Genomic DNA, 15,610 nt, shown 5'->3' on the forward strand with positions numbered 1-15,610 from the left:
TATTGCACCAAATGGTTTGGCTTACGCATAGCATGTGCACCGCCTGCTTATAAGAGAGAAAGCCCCTTGCTCCTCGAAAGTTCCTCGCACCGCCAACGCAGAGCGTGCAGGGCGCGCGCTCGCACCCATCACAGCGAAAACTATGCCCAACGGTGCGCACCTGTTCTACTTTTTTAACCAGAATGACAGTGACCAAAAGGCTCCATTCCATCTCGGCGACAGAATATCCTTTGGTTTTTGGTTGGTAGCTCACTTCGGTGGCAGGTCGGCGACAAGGCAGTGTATTTTCTATGACCCCCTCTGGCTATTGAGGAGCATCTTGTGGGTGGGGTCCCTCTGACAGCTTAGGAGCTTACCTGGTCACCCGGACCCCTGATTACGAAGGAGAGCTTTAGATCGCTTGTGGGCTCCCTCTGGCCATCGGAGTGTTCCTTTGGATGGTGATAGCCCACCAGCCACGCAGTGACCCATTTGGCCGCCAGAACATATATCTATAATTAAAGGACTCTTGCACACCTGCCTTAAGGGGGGGGGGGGGTGATGGATGCCTTGGAGCTTGCCAGGCAACTGCGGGACCGCCTTTGGGCCACTCAGGAGACCTCTGACTACTGTGATCGTGTCTGAGTTCTCTGGGCCCTGGGCTCCCTCAGGGCCTCATAACAGCTCAACGCCATTTATATCCGCATGACCCTCTGTATACTCTTTTTTTAACTGCACAGCGCCATTTTCCCTCCCAAAGGCCACCTTGCTACCAAAGAGCACCTCATTCTCTTTCAAAAGCGGTTAAATCTTATAGATGACCCTGTTAAGGAGTCCCACCCGCATGAAAGTGTACCGAAAGATCCTGGATCGGCCAGCAAAGTCCGAGTGCAGTCAGATAGAGCTCTTGCTGTCGACCCCACCTAACACCCTAAGGATTAACACTGGGATCAAATCATATTTTCAATAGCTTTGATTTAATTTTGCTCTTTAAAATGGAGCTGCTCCTAAACATGTATTAGGCGAAACCTTGACACATTCTGAGCGGAAAGCACATTGAAGTGCGGCCCAACAGGGCAATGCATGCCAGTGTTCAGTTACGAACTTATGTACGGCTTTATTTTCGTAAAATTTGAGAAAAAAACATCTTCAGGCTGTGGTTTAAATAGAGACAGACACATGATTTCAAAAAACACACAAAATTTCGCGCCTTCGGTTCGTCCAAATCAACAAACGAACTGTTAACACGCGGTCGGGTGGGGGTCAAACTGCCCCCCCCCCCCCGAAGGTTATTACAGAATGGTTTTCCGAACAGCGCAGCGTAGCCGCGGGAAGATTTTGCATAGCTGTAGACATTTGAATAGCAAATCATTTGGAATAAAAAAATCCGGGTGTACCTTTTAAGATCACTGACTTATGGCATTCCAGAAGTCAGACCGTGGTTTAAGCAAAGCCAATTTCTAGGGAATCCTTCAATCTCATCTAACGACGGAGTGTTAGACGAAGTCATACATCTCTGAGATGCTTTCTTAGGCAACACAACAGCTGAATGAGTGAATTACATTGACCTAAGGATCAGATATAAAGGTCGCACCTAGGTCAAAACCAACTTGTTTTGTTACTCTAGGGCTTATTGTATGGGATAGTTTCTGGTGCTCATTTCTGATTTATTGATAGCTGGAACCGAATTGTACATGTTCCATGTACTTCTTAGAGGTCAGAATAAATCATTGACCTAAAATGACCCAGGTCAACGTTTTGTTTTAGAAACATACAGCCTAGCGTAATCTTTGTCGCTTAGTCAAATGCAAAACTCAAAGCGATATTGCATGATTTTGGTCACATTGGCCTTCAAAAGGTCAAACAAGGTCCCTGACTTTGACGGTTGCCTAGCTTCTGGGGGCACTTAAGATACCAACCTGGAACTTGACCTTGTTTGACCTTTTTGACCCGAAGGTAATAACCTAGGAACCTGAAACGCTAACCTATGTGAGTTCACGTACAGGTCAACACACCCTGTAAATTTGGTGTCTATAGCTTTCTTAGTTCCCGAGATCTTAGGGGGGTCAAATTGACCCCACCCCACCCGAGCGAAGGGTATCTAGCCGGCCGCCGGGGCGCGTGTTAAGCTTCGGTATGCAAATGGAAATAGAGACGACTAGGATCGGCGATAGCTCGTTTGTGTCGCGTTAGTGGAAATACGAATCATTTTATTGTTCAAACGTCAGGAAATCATTAAGCCTGAGTGCGGGATTTCTGGTACCTACGGTTCGTCAGAGCATGTCACAGTCTTCTAAAGTTGGCTGTAGCCGCAATTAATAGCGTTTTGTTGTTTTTTATTTGTCAGTTTTTTTGTTTTGTTTTGTTCAACGTGACAAGAATGTGAAACAGCCAGCATTTGTTTTTGTGGTTTCCAAAAGGGGACATGGTCTCGATGAGGCCCGCATGTTTGACGCCATCCCCCACGTTTGACCTGCCACCGGTTGGAATTTTATGATGCACTCAGCTGCTCTGGCGGTTGAGGTCCTTGGCCGCTTTTTTGCGGTCGAAGATAGCACATCCAGCCGTGGATCAAGCTCAAACATGGGGCCTTGGCAAGTCCCGAGCGCGGAGGATGGCTGCCTTTGTGATTAAATTATCCCATTGTGTACGACCGGTGGGCCTACCTTCCCTCGAGTGGGATCATCGGCAGGCAATTTTGAATTCACTTCTGCTATTGTTTCGATAAAGGCATGTTGCTGAAATATCAGCCTAACTATATCTACATTCTCCTGTTTTTTCCGAGGAATGAGGCTAATACCGTTGCCTTATCTATGTGACTAATGTTCTTCGCTAACGCACTGAACAACTAACGTTTTTTTTTTAACCAAATAAGAGCCATCGACGAACTGAACGAATATGGAATAACTAACTCTTCATATAAGAGTGACTCCCGATAAGAAGGCAAAGAGCATATACGAAATCTGAGCGTGTCATGGTCTATGTGTTTTTAAGCGTTTCGACAAAATATGTTTAAATGGTCTGAACGGTACCATAGGTTGCCAACAGACCTCAAGAATGGGACTGGGTACAGCTCGTGGACTCAGGGTAAAGAGCAGAATGGTGCAGGCTCCTCGGGTCGCTTATTGCACATAGCTTTCAACTTTTCCGCTCTCAGAGAAAGGAGATGGTGGGAGTCGTATAAGCACAGAACTGTGCCCCTCGAGTGTACACGTCACGAGACAGCACCGAGACGTGGCAAAACATGTATTCTCCATTTGCATACAGGTCCAGCGCAGAACATAGCCTGACAGGCTGGCTCTCGTCTGGCCGCCATCTCTGCCGAGGCGGCGTCGCATCTCAGCGTCTCTCGTGGGCACGGGCATCGCTGGCGAGCGCCGGGCGTCGCCCAGTCCCTGATCCGGCAGCTGCCAGAGCGCCGCAGCCCTCAGCTGTTGATGTAGCAGCTGCCCTCATAGTGGTGGCAGAACTCGGGCTGCACGGTCTCGGCCGCCACGCCGGCTGCCACCATGCGGCGCCGGTGGTGAACGTAGCGGCGCTCGGCAGCGGCGTAGCCCGTCTCCGGCTCGGCCCAGAGCCGCTCCGCCAGCGCGGCGCCGCGCGGCCACAGCTTCTGGTCCAGCGTCGAGTCATCGGCCTGCTCGGACCAGAGCGGCGCAGAGCCGCCCAGGATCTGACGCGAGAAGTCGCTGCCCGGCGCCTCCTGAGACGGCCGCAGCGACGCCGAGGGCGTGGCGCGCACCTCGAACTTGCGCGCGATGGCGCGCGGGCTGTTGTCGTACACCGTCTGCCAGCTCTTGTAGGGCGTGCACCAGTTGTTGCCGCCGCCAACCCAGGCCGAGAAGCCGCAGTCGAGGTACCAGGCGTCGTAGTTGGAAATGATGAGCTTGTAGCCCTGCTTGAGGAGACGGCCAACCTCCTTGTCGGCGCCCGTCGTCCAGACCTGGATGATGTACTTGGACGGGTCGAGGCCGGACTCGGCCGCCGGCCGCTGAGTCAGGTGCGACGTCCACAGGATCAGCGGCATCGAGCTACCGGTAACGTTGCTCCAGATGTTGTAGGCGCGGTCTTGGTACTGTATCCAGAGCTTCATGTACTCCTCGTCGTCCTCCGGGTCACCGCCCTGCGCCTTCACATGGGCGGCGATCTCCGGAGTCGACTTCCAGCAGTTGAGATTGATCTGCGCCACAAGAGGTGCCATCGTGATGCGCGGCGACAAAAGAAGCCGATTTTGTCGGACAGGCATGCCGTAACTCGGAGAGTGCGTATAAAAGCATTTGTATCATTATTAAAGGGTTTATTTATAAAGCAGTATAATTACAAATACTTACAGGCATTTATAAAAAAGCTCTGCAAGCACGGAGTTCGACTCATCTGCGTCCGCTCGCAGCTGACTGTGCTAGCCGCATCTCCGATACCAATGAGCTCCATCGACCCGTGGTAGCGGAATGGCGATGGTCAGCCAACGGTTATTGACGGACGGTCGCCGGCGCCGTGAAATAACTGACTGTACATGAAGGTCATGGCTTGCATCTGGTGTCAAGCGGTCCAGAAATATTTGAACGCTTGGTGACCACACTGTACTTGTAAGGCTCCTGGCGTTGTAAGCTACTATCTGCTGCTTTGGCGTCTAGCTTATATCTTACAAGCACGAGCGTGGTCAACGTAGTACGCTCCATCCAGCATTGCGGAACGTACGGATATCGCATTTTGACAAATAAAATCATTGCAAGCACTCTGTGCCTCAACGCATATATGCAGGAAGGTCCTTATGTCAGGCAAGATCAGCACAAAATACACATAGAATAACGGGCACTCACGGATAAGCCGCGTGTGTAGCCAATCAAAACTGAGTCATTACTCACCTCGTCACCTCCCATGTGGAACATGTCGGGCTGGAAGAGATCTTTATATTCGATCAATATCTTCTCCAAAACGGGGAAGAGGTTCTCGTTGACGATGTTCATCTGACCGCAGGGAGGCTCCACGCAGAATTCCTGCCAAGGTTCCTGCACGAGGATGTAGAAGGTTTTTCAGAAGGGTTGCTTCACTTATGTCGCCTTCCTCTCAGACGCACGTTCGAAATAATGTAACTGGTTCGCCGCAGATATCTTCACATATGACCACCGTCTGGTATAAACTTATCCAAGGCTTCACGTTACTGGGACGCGTGCCGTGCAACGTACATACAGTTAAACAACGGTAGGCAAAGGCGCGCTAGTCGCACCGATTGAATGCTTAGTGATACATTTGGAAGGCAGTTTATAAAAAATACAACTGCTTGCCATGAATAAAAGAATCAAAAATGCCAGCCCAGATAGGTCACAAAGAAGGCACGTCACAAGTTATTGCGCTAAGTCCACAAACAAGAGAAGTGCACAAACAAGAGCAGTCCACAAACAAGAGCAGTCCACAAACAAGAGAAGGCCGTCCCGACTGCATCCGCGCAAAATCTGCGCCATGCATCAGACACGGCGCGTGCCGTGGCACCGGTGCAGCCCCCGGGCCTCGCACGCCTGCCGCCCGCCGGACTCACCTTGCCGAGGCAGACGGCCAGCTGGCCGAGGCCGGCCTTCTCGCCCCACTGCCATCCATGGCCCACGTGCGCCGGCATGTCGAGCTCGGGCAGCACGCGCACGCCGCGCACGCGCGCGTACTCCACCAGCTCCAGCACCTGCGTGGCCGTGTAGACCTTGCGCGGCGAGTAGGCACCGTACTGCGCCATGCGCGGTTCGCTGCGGATCTCGATCGGGAAGCTGTGCGTGTCGGTGATGTGCCAGTGGAAGGTGTTCAGCTTGTTCATGGCCATGGTGTCGATGGTGCGCAGCAGACCGGCCAGCGAGATGAAGTTGCGCGAGGTGTCGAGCGTCAGCGCGCGCACCGGGTACACGGGCGCGTCGCTAATCATCACGGCGTCTACCGTCTGCAGCGCGTCGTTGACGTTGTCGTAGTTGACAAGCTGCGAGAGCGTCTCGAGGCGCGTGACGCGCGCCGAAGAACGTGTCGGCATAGATGAGCACATGCACCTCGTCATCGGCCGTTGTGGTTGATGAGCAGCTGGTAGAACTCGCTGGTGTCCAGCGTGAGCGCTGTGTTCCCGTCCTCCACGACAACCATCACCTTGACGGACCGGGCGCCGACCGCCGCGTCCGACTGTCCGTCGGGGCCGGCCATGCAGCTGTCGCCCCCGTCCATCATCGCCGCCAGCTGCGCTTGGAAGCGGGCGCCGGCCTGCCCCAGCAAAGCCCGCGCGGCCTCTGGCGCCTGATACGTCAGGCGGACGCTCTCCAGCCGAAAGGAGACGGTGTTGTTGCCGATGCTGAAGGGCCCCGTTGGCCGCGGCCATAGCATCGAGTCGTCATTACACGTCAGCTTGCACGCGTTCAGCGTCAGGCCGTCTGTGACCTCGTCGGCGGCGCGGCGCACGCACGCGCCGTTTTCGCAGCGCCATGTCCACGGAAACGGGCCGCTGCGAACCGAGCGCCGGGCATCAGCATGTGTGGCCTCGGCCCGATGCCGGGCGCAAGGCGCCGGGCTGGCATGCGTCCAGCCAGGGACACCCACGGTGAGGAAGGAGTGAGGAAGAAGAGAGCTCACCCATCGTACATTGTCTTCAGGAATCAACGCGTAGTGTTAAAAAGCTACCCATTAGTGTTGGCACACAAAATGGGCAGTTTTTTGGGAGGTGACGGAGGTCTCTTTCCTATGTCTTTTTGTCTCTACAATCATCTGATGTCCTGAACAGCACTCAGCAATCATAGTGCTATTCACTCACTTCACTGCCTATGAAAGCTTCAGCTCGTTGACATGTGCTTAAATTCTACCAAGCAAAGCCCCAGTAAAATGTGCGAACATTCCTGTTGCCACAGAGGACAGCCCAAAACGAGCCTGTTGTTAACAAACAGCTATGAATCACGCTGAGCCACATCACCTCTGACGTGACATGGGTCTGTTGTTTACTTCTCAATGGTTTTTATAAGACGCAAGTTTGAACATTGCAGGACTTGCCTTAGTTGACACTCTTCTGCCGCCAATATCACCTCCACCAGCATGGAAATGATAAATAGTTTCATGCTTGCACCAGACTTCCTGAAATAGAGGGCACATGGCATAAACAACAAAAGTCATTCGGCACTGCATGTCCATGCCTACAAGAAATGCCAACATGGACAGAAAGTACGCTTGTGTGCCACGGAACAAGATATCTGCTGGAATTGTATAGACATTTGATAGGCGCAAGTAAGCAAGGATTGAAACTTCTCGATTCATAAAAAACACAGAGATCAAAACCGGGAGATTCAACGAACATCTCGTGTTCCGGCGCAGCCTACTCATTCGGAGGATGGATTCGCACCAATTGCAAAGCGATTTCATACTTAAAGTGGGAGTAGAACACCACCTCCGAACACGGCACCTCATTTATTTAATTACTTATCTTCTGACTTGTAATACGGCGCAGGTCGCTAGTGCCGCCACACACAAGTGCAGCCAATATCTTGATAACCGTTTCCAGGTCAATTTATTTTAAAGTGAGACAACAGCCTGGCGAATGCACAGGTCTGAGGAATGCATGCACAGAGTTTGAAAGCGGAAAGGAGATGCACCGGTACCAGAACTTGTAAGCTGTTTTCCACATTTTTTTATTGCTAGTCGCACTAACCTCCTTGGCTTGGGCACATCTGTGTGTTGTTAAACGCTTTCAGATGCCATCGACTGTAATTATTGAAACTTCGGCCCGATTTGGACATCAGCCAAAGCGATCGATACTCCCGAGTGAAGTGAACTGAGGATATACAAACTAGACATGACAACTTCAGCGCAGAATTCACAGGGTTCCCAGATCACAAACACAGGGCTCCCAGATCACAAACACAGGGCTCGCAGATCACAAAAACAGGGCTCCCAGATTACAAACACAGGGCTCCCAGATCCCAAAAACAGGTACCAGGGTCAAATCTGTCCTATTTCAAGCTCCCGATTCAGGTAGCTCCCATTTGCCGCGGGATGTTGGGAGGTCACCATGCGTGAAAAAGATATGGTTTTAAAAAACGTGATATAGACCACTTCCTGTTACATTCCTGGCGAATCTTCGAGACGAACAGAGCATCACTTCGGGAATGCGCGGCCCATTCGTGTACATCCTGCGGCTGGTTACACATTTGTTGCACCCAGCGCGCAAACGTTGCCGCACATCGACTCACGTTAGTTTGAACCATTATCTTATACGTTCGTCGTCCAATGGCATAGCTTTCATGCCTCAAGTACTTTCCAGATCACTGGCATCAGTTTTATGTCTGCTTGATGTCGTCATTTTGTCACGCAATTTGTTTCACTTTTGATATTTGATTCAATTCTTGACCAGGAATGTACCGAATTTTTTGTAATGAGTTAATTGCATGCTTACCAGATATTTCAAACAGGGTAACCATGTTTGGTTTTATTGCAACACAGCAGAAACATGAAATATGTGCAAACAATCTGTAAACAAATGCATTAATAAAAGAAATGTTCAAATTTAAATTTAAGGTTCAACTAAGAAAAATGCATTTTGTTAAATGCGTGGGCTGCAACCAGTCGCTGAGGAACTGTTGACATTTACAAAGTGCGGCGGTTTAGCAGGGTCGTTCGAACTACAAAATTATTGCTGCCCATGTGGGGCCTCATAAGCCTGCGGACTTTCTAAAAAGGTAGCTTTATTTCAAGTGGAAGTTTGTCTGCCGACTCACGTTGGAGCCCCTTCACTCACCTCCCAACAATTGTCCTTCCGGCTAGCTCAGTTGGTAAACCCAGTTGGTGGTCCCGGATTGAATTCCAGCAATTCCAAAGAGACGATTCGGGCTGTGACGCCTACATGGCTGATAGCTGAACATCATCGAGTCCCTATGAGGACTCCATCTGGCTGAAACGCTGTAACATGGCAATACACCAGACGAGGATGACAGTCAGAACCATTTTTCAACCTGTGGCCGTGCTTTTTTATTTGTGCTTCAGGTCGAACGGCTCTTCAAATGTCTTGAGTCTGGCACGATAATTCCGCCTGCCTGTAACAACCTGGCAAGTGGAAAAAACTCTTGTTCGTGATAACGGTAAATGGTTCGCACCGCACTGGTGACTATCTGTTTGTTGACTGTCTAATGACTTACCTAATGACTATCGATTTGTTGTGGTACTCGGAGCGCACGGCGCTTGCATTAAAGGGAGTCGTGAAAGGCAATGGGCACGTACAGCTGATTAGCACGCATCCGTCACTCTGACATTGTTCTAGAATTCGGAAAGCATGTCTAAATGACTAGTTTAAGACTGAATTGAACAGTTTCAAGGTCACGGCCACTGTCCCCGACGGAGTGAGCCGATCGCACTCCGTTACCCGATACTGGCTGATCGGCTCATGGCGTGTCCTCGTGCGGAATCAGCCAATGGTAAGAAGCTCGATTTGAAATCGATACGAGTAGATCCCATCGAGTTATCATTTAGGTCTGAACGACTAGACCACTACATATACCTAATTGACCTTGAATGTTATAGCAACTGATGCTTGAGGCAAATAAGGCATCTAACTTTCCAATGCACTTTCCCCGAACAGTATACTCGCAAAGCTGTTTTCGCTTTACTGTACGTCGTGATAAAGCAATTGACTTGGGTGCCGCGGTCGAAGAGATCCGCCCATTCTTTTTACTTGTGTACTTCTTATTCGGCCCCGTTTTATGATTGTGATAGATACGTCCCTGCGGCTGTTCTCCTTTCCAGTCATAACGGAGGTCCTGCAGTGCAGACAATTCAAGCAGCGCGCGCCCCGGATCTGGAGTAATGGGATTTCAGTTTGCTTAAGGTCTACAAATCAGTCCGTTCGCATTATGCCTCATTTGTATGCACGATCCGTAAATGCGATTGCTGCCATTGCACTTTTGCCTTAAGAACTGCCTACAGGCCCTATCAACTCGGTGAGTGTTGTAACCCTCTGACCGCATTAGCTGGAGTGAAAGTAAATACAGCTCGATCCGTTATCAGTGGACTGGCGTTGGCTTCCTCTTAACACGCGCCCGCGTGGCCGGCTAGATGCCCTTCGCTCGGGTGGGGTGGGGGCCAATTTGACCCCGCTGAGATCTCGAAAACTAAGAAAGCTAAAGACACCACATTTGCAAGGTGTGTTGACCTGTACGTGAACTCACTTAGGTTGAAGTTTTAGCTTCCTAGGTCATGACCTTCGGTCCCAAAAAGGTGGAAAAGGTCAAGTTTCAGGTTGGTCTCCAAAGTGCCCGCAGAACCTAGATAACCGTTACTAAGCAAAAAGTCACATGCTCATTCAAGGTCGGTGACCTTGTATGATCTTTTGAAGGTCAAGGTGACCAGAATCCTACAAGATTGCTTTGACTTTTGCATTTGACTAAGCGACAAAGATGACGCTAAGCAGTATGTTCCTTAAAGAAAATGTTGACCTGATTCATTTTAGGTCAATGACCTATTCTGACCTCTAAGAAGTCCATGGATGATGTATAATGCTGCTCCTGCCATCAATAAACTCGAAACGCGTACCAGAAACTATCCCATACAGCAAGCCCTAGGGTAACAAAACAGGTTGGTTTTGACATTGATGTGACTTTGATACCTGAAGTTAGGTCAATGTAACTTGCTCATTCGACTGTTGTGTTGCCTAACACTCCGTTGTTGGATCAGATTGAACGATTCCCTAGAAACTGCCTTCGCTTAAACCATGGTCTGAATTTGATCTTTCATAGGTCAGTGGGTTTACAAGGTACATCTTTTTTGGTGCCAAACGATCCGCTATTGAATTGTCTACAGCAAAGCAATATTTGGAGCGGCTACGCCGCGCCGTTTAGAAACCATTCTGGAAAAACCTTCGGGGGTCAATATGACCCCCCACCCGAGCGCGTGTTAACGCGCGCCCGGGTGACCGGTCGGATACCCCTCGCTCGGGTGGGATTAATTTGGCCCGCCGAGATCTCAGGACCTAAGAGAGCTACAGACACCAAATTTACGGAGTGTGTTGGCCTGTATGTAAACTCACTTAGGTCAAAGTTTGAAATTCCTAGGCCACAACCTTTGGGTCATATAGGGTCAAACCAGGTCAAACTCCAGGCTGTCTCCTAGTGCCTCCAGAACCTAGACACCTGATCTAAGCCAAAGGTCACGCAGTCATTTAAGATCCGTGACCCTGTTTGACCGTTCAAAGGTCATGCTGACCAAAATCACACAATACTTTTTTAGTTTTGCAGTTGAATAAGCGACAAAAGCTACGCTAGGCAGTATATTCCTAAAAACACAATGCTGACCTAGCTCATGATACGTAAGTGACCTATTATGGCCTTAAATAGGCCCGTGAAAGATGTATGATGCGGCTCCTGTTATCAATAAATGAGAAATGAGCACCAAAACTACCGCATACAGCAAGCCCTAGAGTAATAAAACAGGTTGGTCTTGACTTTGATCTGACTTTCATACCTGACCCTAGGTCGATGAAATTTGTTTATTTGATTGTTGTGTTGCCTAAGAGAGCATCTCAGAGATGTATGACTTCCTCTAACACTCTGTCGTTGCATCAGTTTGAAAGATTCTTTTGAACTTGACCACTGAATCCATGGCCTGACTTTGACCTGCCGTAGGTCGGTGACCTTACAAGGTACATCTAAATTTTTTGATACCAAACTATCCACTAGTCAATTTTCTACAGTTATGCAAAATTTAGCAGGGCTGCACCGCGCTGTTTGGAAACCATTCCGGAAAAATCTTCGGAGGGGTCAAGTTGACCCCAGCCGAGCGTGTGTTAAATGACAAGGCGGGGCAGCGTTGCGTAATTTACTCATAGTTGGCTAGCGTGGTGCGAAACATTCAGACAGTTCACGTAATTCTACTTGTCGATTACAGACCACATTATTTTTACCGCTACAGATCAATACATCTGAACTGCATAAACGTATCCCAAAGCTCATCATTTTATCAAGAGCCGTAACATAAATTTGAGGTGCTATTTACCCTCACGACTTCTACTTGTAACTGCTTAAATTGAATAATTACCTACTGATCTACTTATGTTCGCTAAATGGTTAATTTTTACCGCTCCGCCTAGCGATGCGAGCTACGGCCTCCGACGAAAACCAACACTACAACTTGCGGCAGATAGTTTGAGACTGCAGGTAGCGAACAAGAATCTAACGCGAAGCTGCATGATCCTGCCGCACGGCCGCATCACGCTGATGTGACCGTGACATGACAGGTGGACTGGCACCATTACGCTCGTCTCCCACGCTGTATCAAATATTTTATGACGGGCTTCTTATGCACTGAGTCTGGGTGTGCAGCTCTGAGGTAAAGCCTCGTACGTTTTTGATATGTTTGTTGCGATGGTGGTTTTGGTGCTTTACGTTTTGCACGAATACAATCGGAATGTTGAAAAACAGTCATTTTTGGACTCGCATGAAGCCATTAAACCATCTTAGAATAGAATTGGTTCTTATTTTTTAAAAATACTGACCTTAAGACCTTATATGAGATGATTCAGCACGACATGGTGTGAGTTAAACTGCGTTTTTTCTGTTCTGAGTCGCTTTCTACAGAAGAGTGGCCGTGCAGTTTGTGTTTCGCTGCCATCTTACGTTATTTTGTGATGGCAACAAAATAATCGTGTGTTCTCCCTCAAAATGCAAATTTAAAGCCTGACTGAGACCTTTAAAAGCAAATGCACCACGCCAAATGGTGCATAAATGCCGTAATGCATCGCATTTGTATGAAAAAGCATAGTGCAACAACCTCTCAGCTCACTGAGACAGCCACAACGGTTGAAACGCTATATTGGAGGGCATTATACATAGCCGCTTTACCAGTAGCTGTCGCACTGAACAAAGTACGGTGGCGGAGAAAACGAGTGATCCAATGACCATCATCTGAACTTTCTAACCTAACTCAAGTTGTCTTTTACGGGGGCGGGGGGGGGGGGTAAAAAGTTTGTAACAATTGGTCGCACAATTTTCGTTAAAATGCTGCTGATGTGGTGGATCGCAACGCAAGAAAACCTTGCATGACGAGTTCAGGCTTGCTATGCAGATTTATCGACCTCTAATATACCGAAAGGCGCTGGTGAAACAACGCTTTATATCAAAAATTGGTTATATTGTCAATGCTGGGCGTTCAAAGGCGTACTTGTGATCATGGCAGACGGCTGCAGAGACACCTCTGCGCTCGGCTGCCATCATCGACGTGGCGATCTGAGGACGCGGATACAGGTAGGGAGAGAGAAACTGGAATTTTTTTTTTAAAATCAAAGTCGCTCTAAAAAGGAGAGCGCCTGCGCACCTTGTGCTTTGCTGGCATCGCAGATATGATGATGATAGGATGCTATTATGATGATAGGATGCTCATATTTTCTCTGAGAAATACATGTGCGTTATTATCATACCTATGACCATGCCCGTCACATGCATATGACTGTGCCTGATATGTGCTGATGATCAATCGTGATCATAAGCAGAGCTTGAAACGTCGAGCATTGACAACATAACTAAAGTTTGCTCTATAACGATGTTTAACCAGCACCTCCTGGTGTACTGATAGTATACCGGGAAATGCTGGTTACAATGTATATATATATATATATATATATATATATATATATATATATATATATACATATATTCTTGCACGTGTAGTTGCCATAAATCGCATACAAAAGAATAAATCGACGTTTTTGGCCTACCTTGACCTAGGCACGACACTCAAAAAACAGCCGTAGGTCTGATATCGTTAGAAAAAGTGCGTAAGCATACGCAGCACTACGCTAGTTACTGGAAAATCAGCATGACAGTTGTTATTGTTTCCAAGCTTTTCAAGGACACCCTCCTTCATCCTATCTGGCCCCGTTCGTCGGGAGACTGGGAAGAGATCGACATCTCTAGGCCTGGTGCAACCTGGCATGCCGCGAAGACATGGTGGAAGTGTTATTTAACGTTAAGACTTAGCTACGGGCGAGACTAGACTGAGACTGAGACTGCACGCCTTTATCGAGACTGAGCTACGGGCTTACATTATTCGCGGTAGCAATTCAACGTACATTTCTGAACAACGTTTGAAGCAGGCTTGGTTTACCCTACATGTACACATGAAAGCGGTCGAAGTATGGCAACGTAATATTCTCAGAAAGAGCCTATCCCTCAAATGTTCATCTATCAATCTATATATCAAAAGACTATCAATAGGTTACCTTTCCATTGACCTAGCAAAGCGCTGTTACGCTGGTCTCACGCTGCCGCGCGAAACCAGCGTAACAGCTAGACATGAACAGCATGGCCAGGAAAACGTGAACGTCTTCTGCACCATTATCATCGCGATTCGGCCACTTATAGACATTTTCTATCACTTCGTTGGACAATTTGTGGTCGAGTATTGATAAAGCTAAATCGGTGTTAACATTTTTCATGAGCCTTTTCATGATTCCAAAAAACACAAATTTGCTGGGGCTCAATTTTGTCCCCAGCAGTTGCGTGCTTTGCTAGCATTTTATCACACTGCAATGCTCAACTTGAGTAGACGAAAACACGATGCAGAAAAATGTAAAGAATTTACCAGGACTTTGAAATTAATGGATTAATTCGACGAAAAATATTTGACATATTTTTCAACCATTGCAATTTTTAGACCCAATTTATCGAAAACGGAAGACAACAGTATGATATGAGTATATTACATCATGTATGATGCAATATACTATATCATATGATGCATGATGTGAGTATGCTGATCATATCAAACGATATAGATGTATGCTGCCATACATGCGGATGCCAATGAGAGACGTGGGGCGCTGCTTAAGGCCAATCGCCTCAGCTTACCGTGCCGATGCAGCAGCAGCAGCAGCCGGGTGGGGTCGAGCAGCTGTCTGCGCCTGCCGCTGTCGTGCTCTCCGCGGCCGGGAGACCTCGGCTGGCGTGCTGCGTCACTGGACCGGGCCGGAATGACCTCGGAAAAACACGCGGCTGTTCTTTTTAAATTCCCCGTCCGTCTACAAAACCGGTCACGCTGGTTTTGTGGCGTTAGACGAGTCACGGCGCGGCGGGAGAGAGGGTAGGAGAGAGCAGAGAGGACATGAGATTGGTTACGCACGAAGGGCGCCAGAGGGCAGAAGAGAGGATCGGTCTGGGGTGGGTGGGGAGGGGGGGGGGGGGCGCGCAGAGACGCCAGACAGGTCAAGGCGCAGGCAGCGCTGCGGACAGGTGAAAGGACAGGTGCAGAGAGAGGGGTCACACAAACGCACACGGGCCACGGCGAAGCTCTTCACGGATTATCAAAAAGTAAAAAGTCAAATGATTTCATACGTCATGTGGGTCATTCCACGTTAGAGCGACAGGTGGAAAAACCCAAACCACGCCCACATCCGTTTATTTCTCTGAAGGTAACAGTGTAGCGTTGTTTACGCTCGCCATCCAGCTGTGCCATTTTTAGATAGATAAGTGCAACGGTCAGGGAATTATAGCCAGAGGCGTTTTTAGGAGGCCAACTGGCAAAGGTGTCACTGGGGGGTTTATAAACAATTACGGCTGACGCATTGGCACACTTCTATGCCAATAATACGATCAAATGTTGCGTCACCTTATGGTGCAACAACCTTGACGGCAACGGCTTT

At 48.7% G+C, this 15,610-nt stretch overlaps 1 pseudogene; it reads right to left on the bottom strand.

Annotated features, from left to right (window-relative positions):
* Window positions 1–3,210: 3,210 nt before the first annotated feature.
* Window positions 3,211–14,836, bottom strand: LOC119103050 (chitooligosaccharidolytic beta-N-acetylglucosaminidase-like; annotated as a pseudogene).
* Between the last annotated feature and the right edge of the window lie 774 nt (window positions 14,837–15,610).

This window comes from Pollicipes pollicipes, unplaced genomic scaffold (genome assembly GCF_011947565.3).
Source record: "Pollicipes pollicipes isolate AB1234 unplaced genomic scaffold, Ppol_2.1 Scaffold_5724;HRSCAF=6776_pilon_pilon_pilon, whole genome shotgun sequence".
Classification (NCBI taxonomy): Eukaryota; Metazoa; Arthropoda; class Thecostraca; order Pollicipedomorpha; family Pollicipedidae; genus Pollicipes; species Pollicipes pollicipes.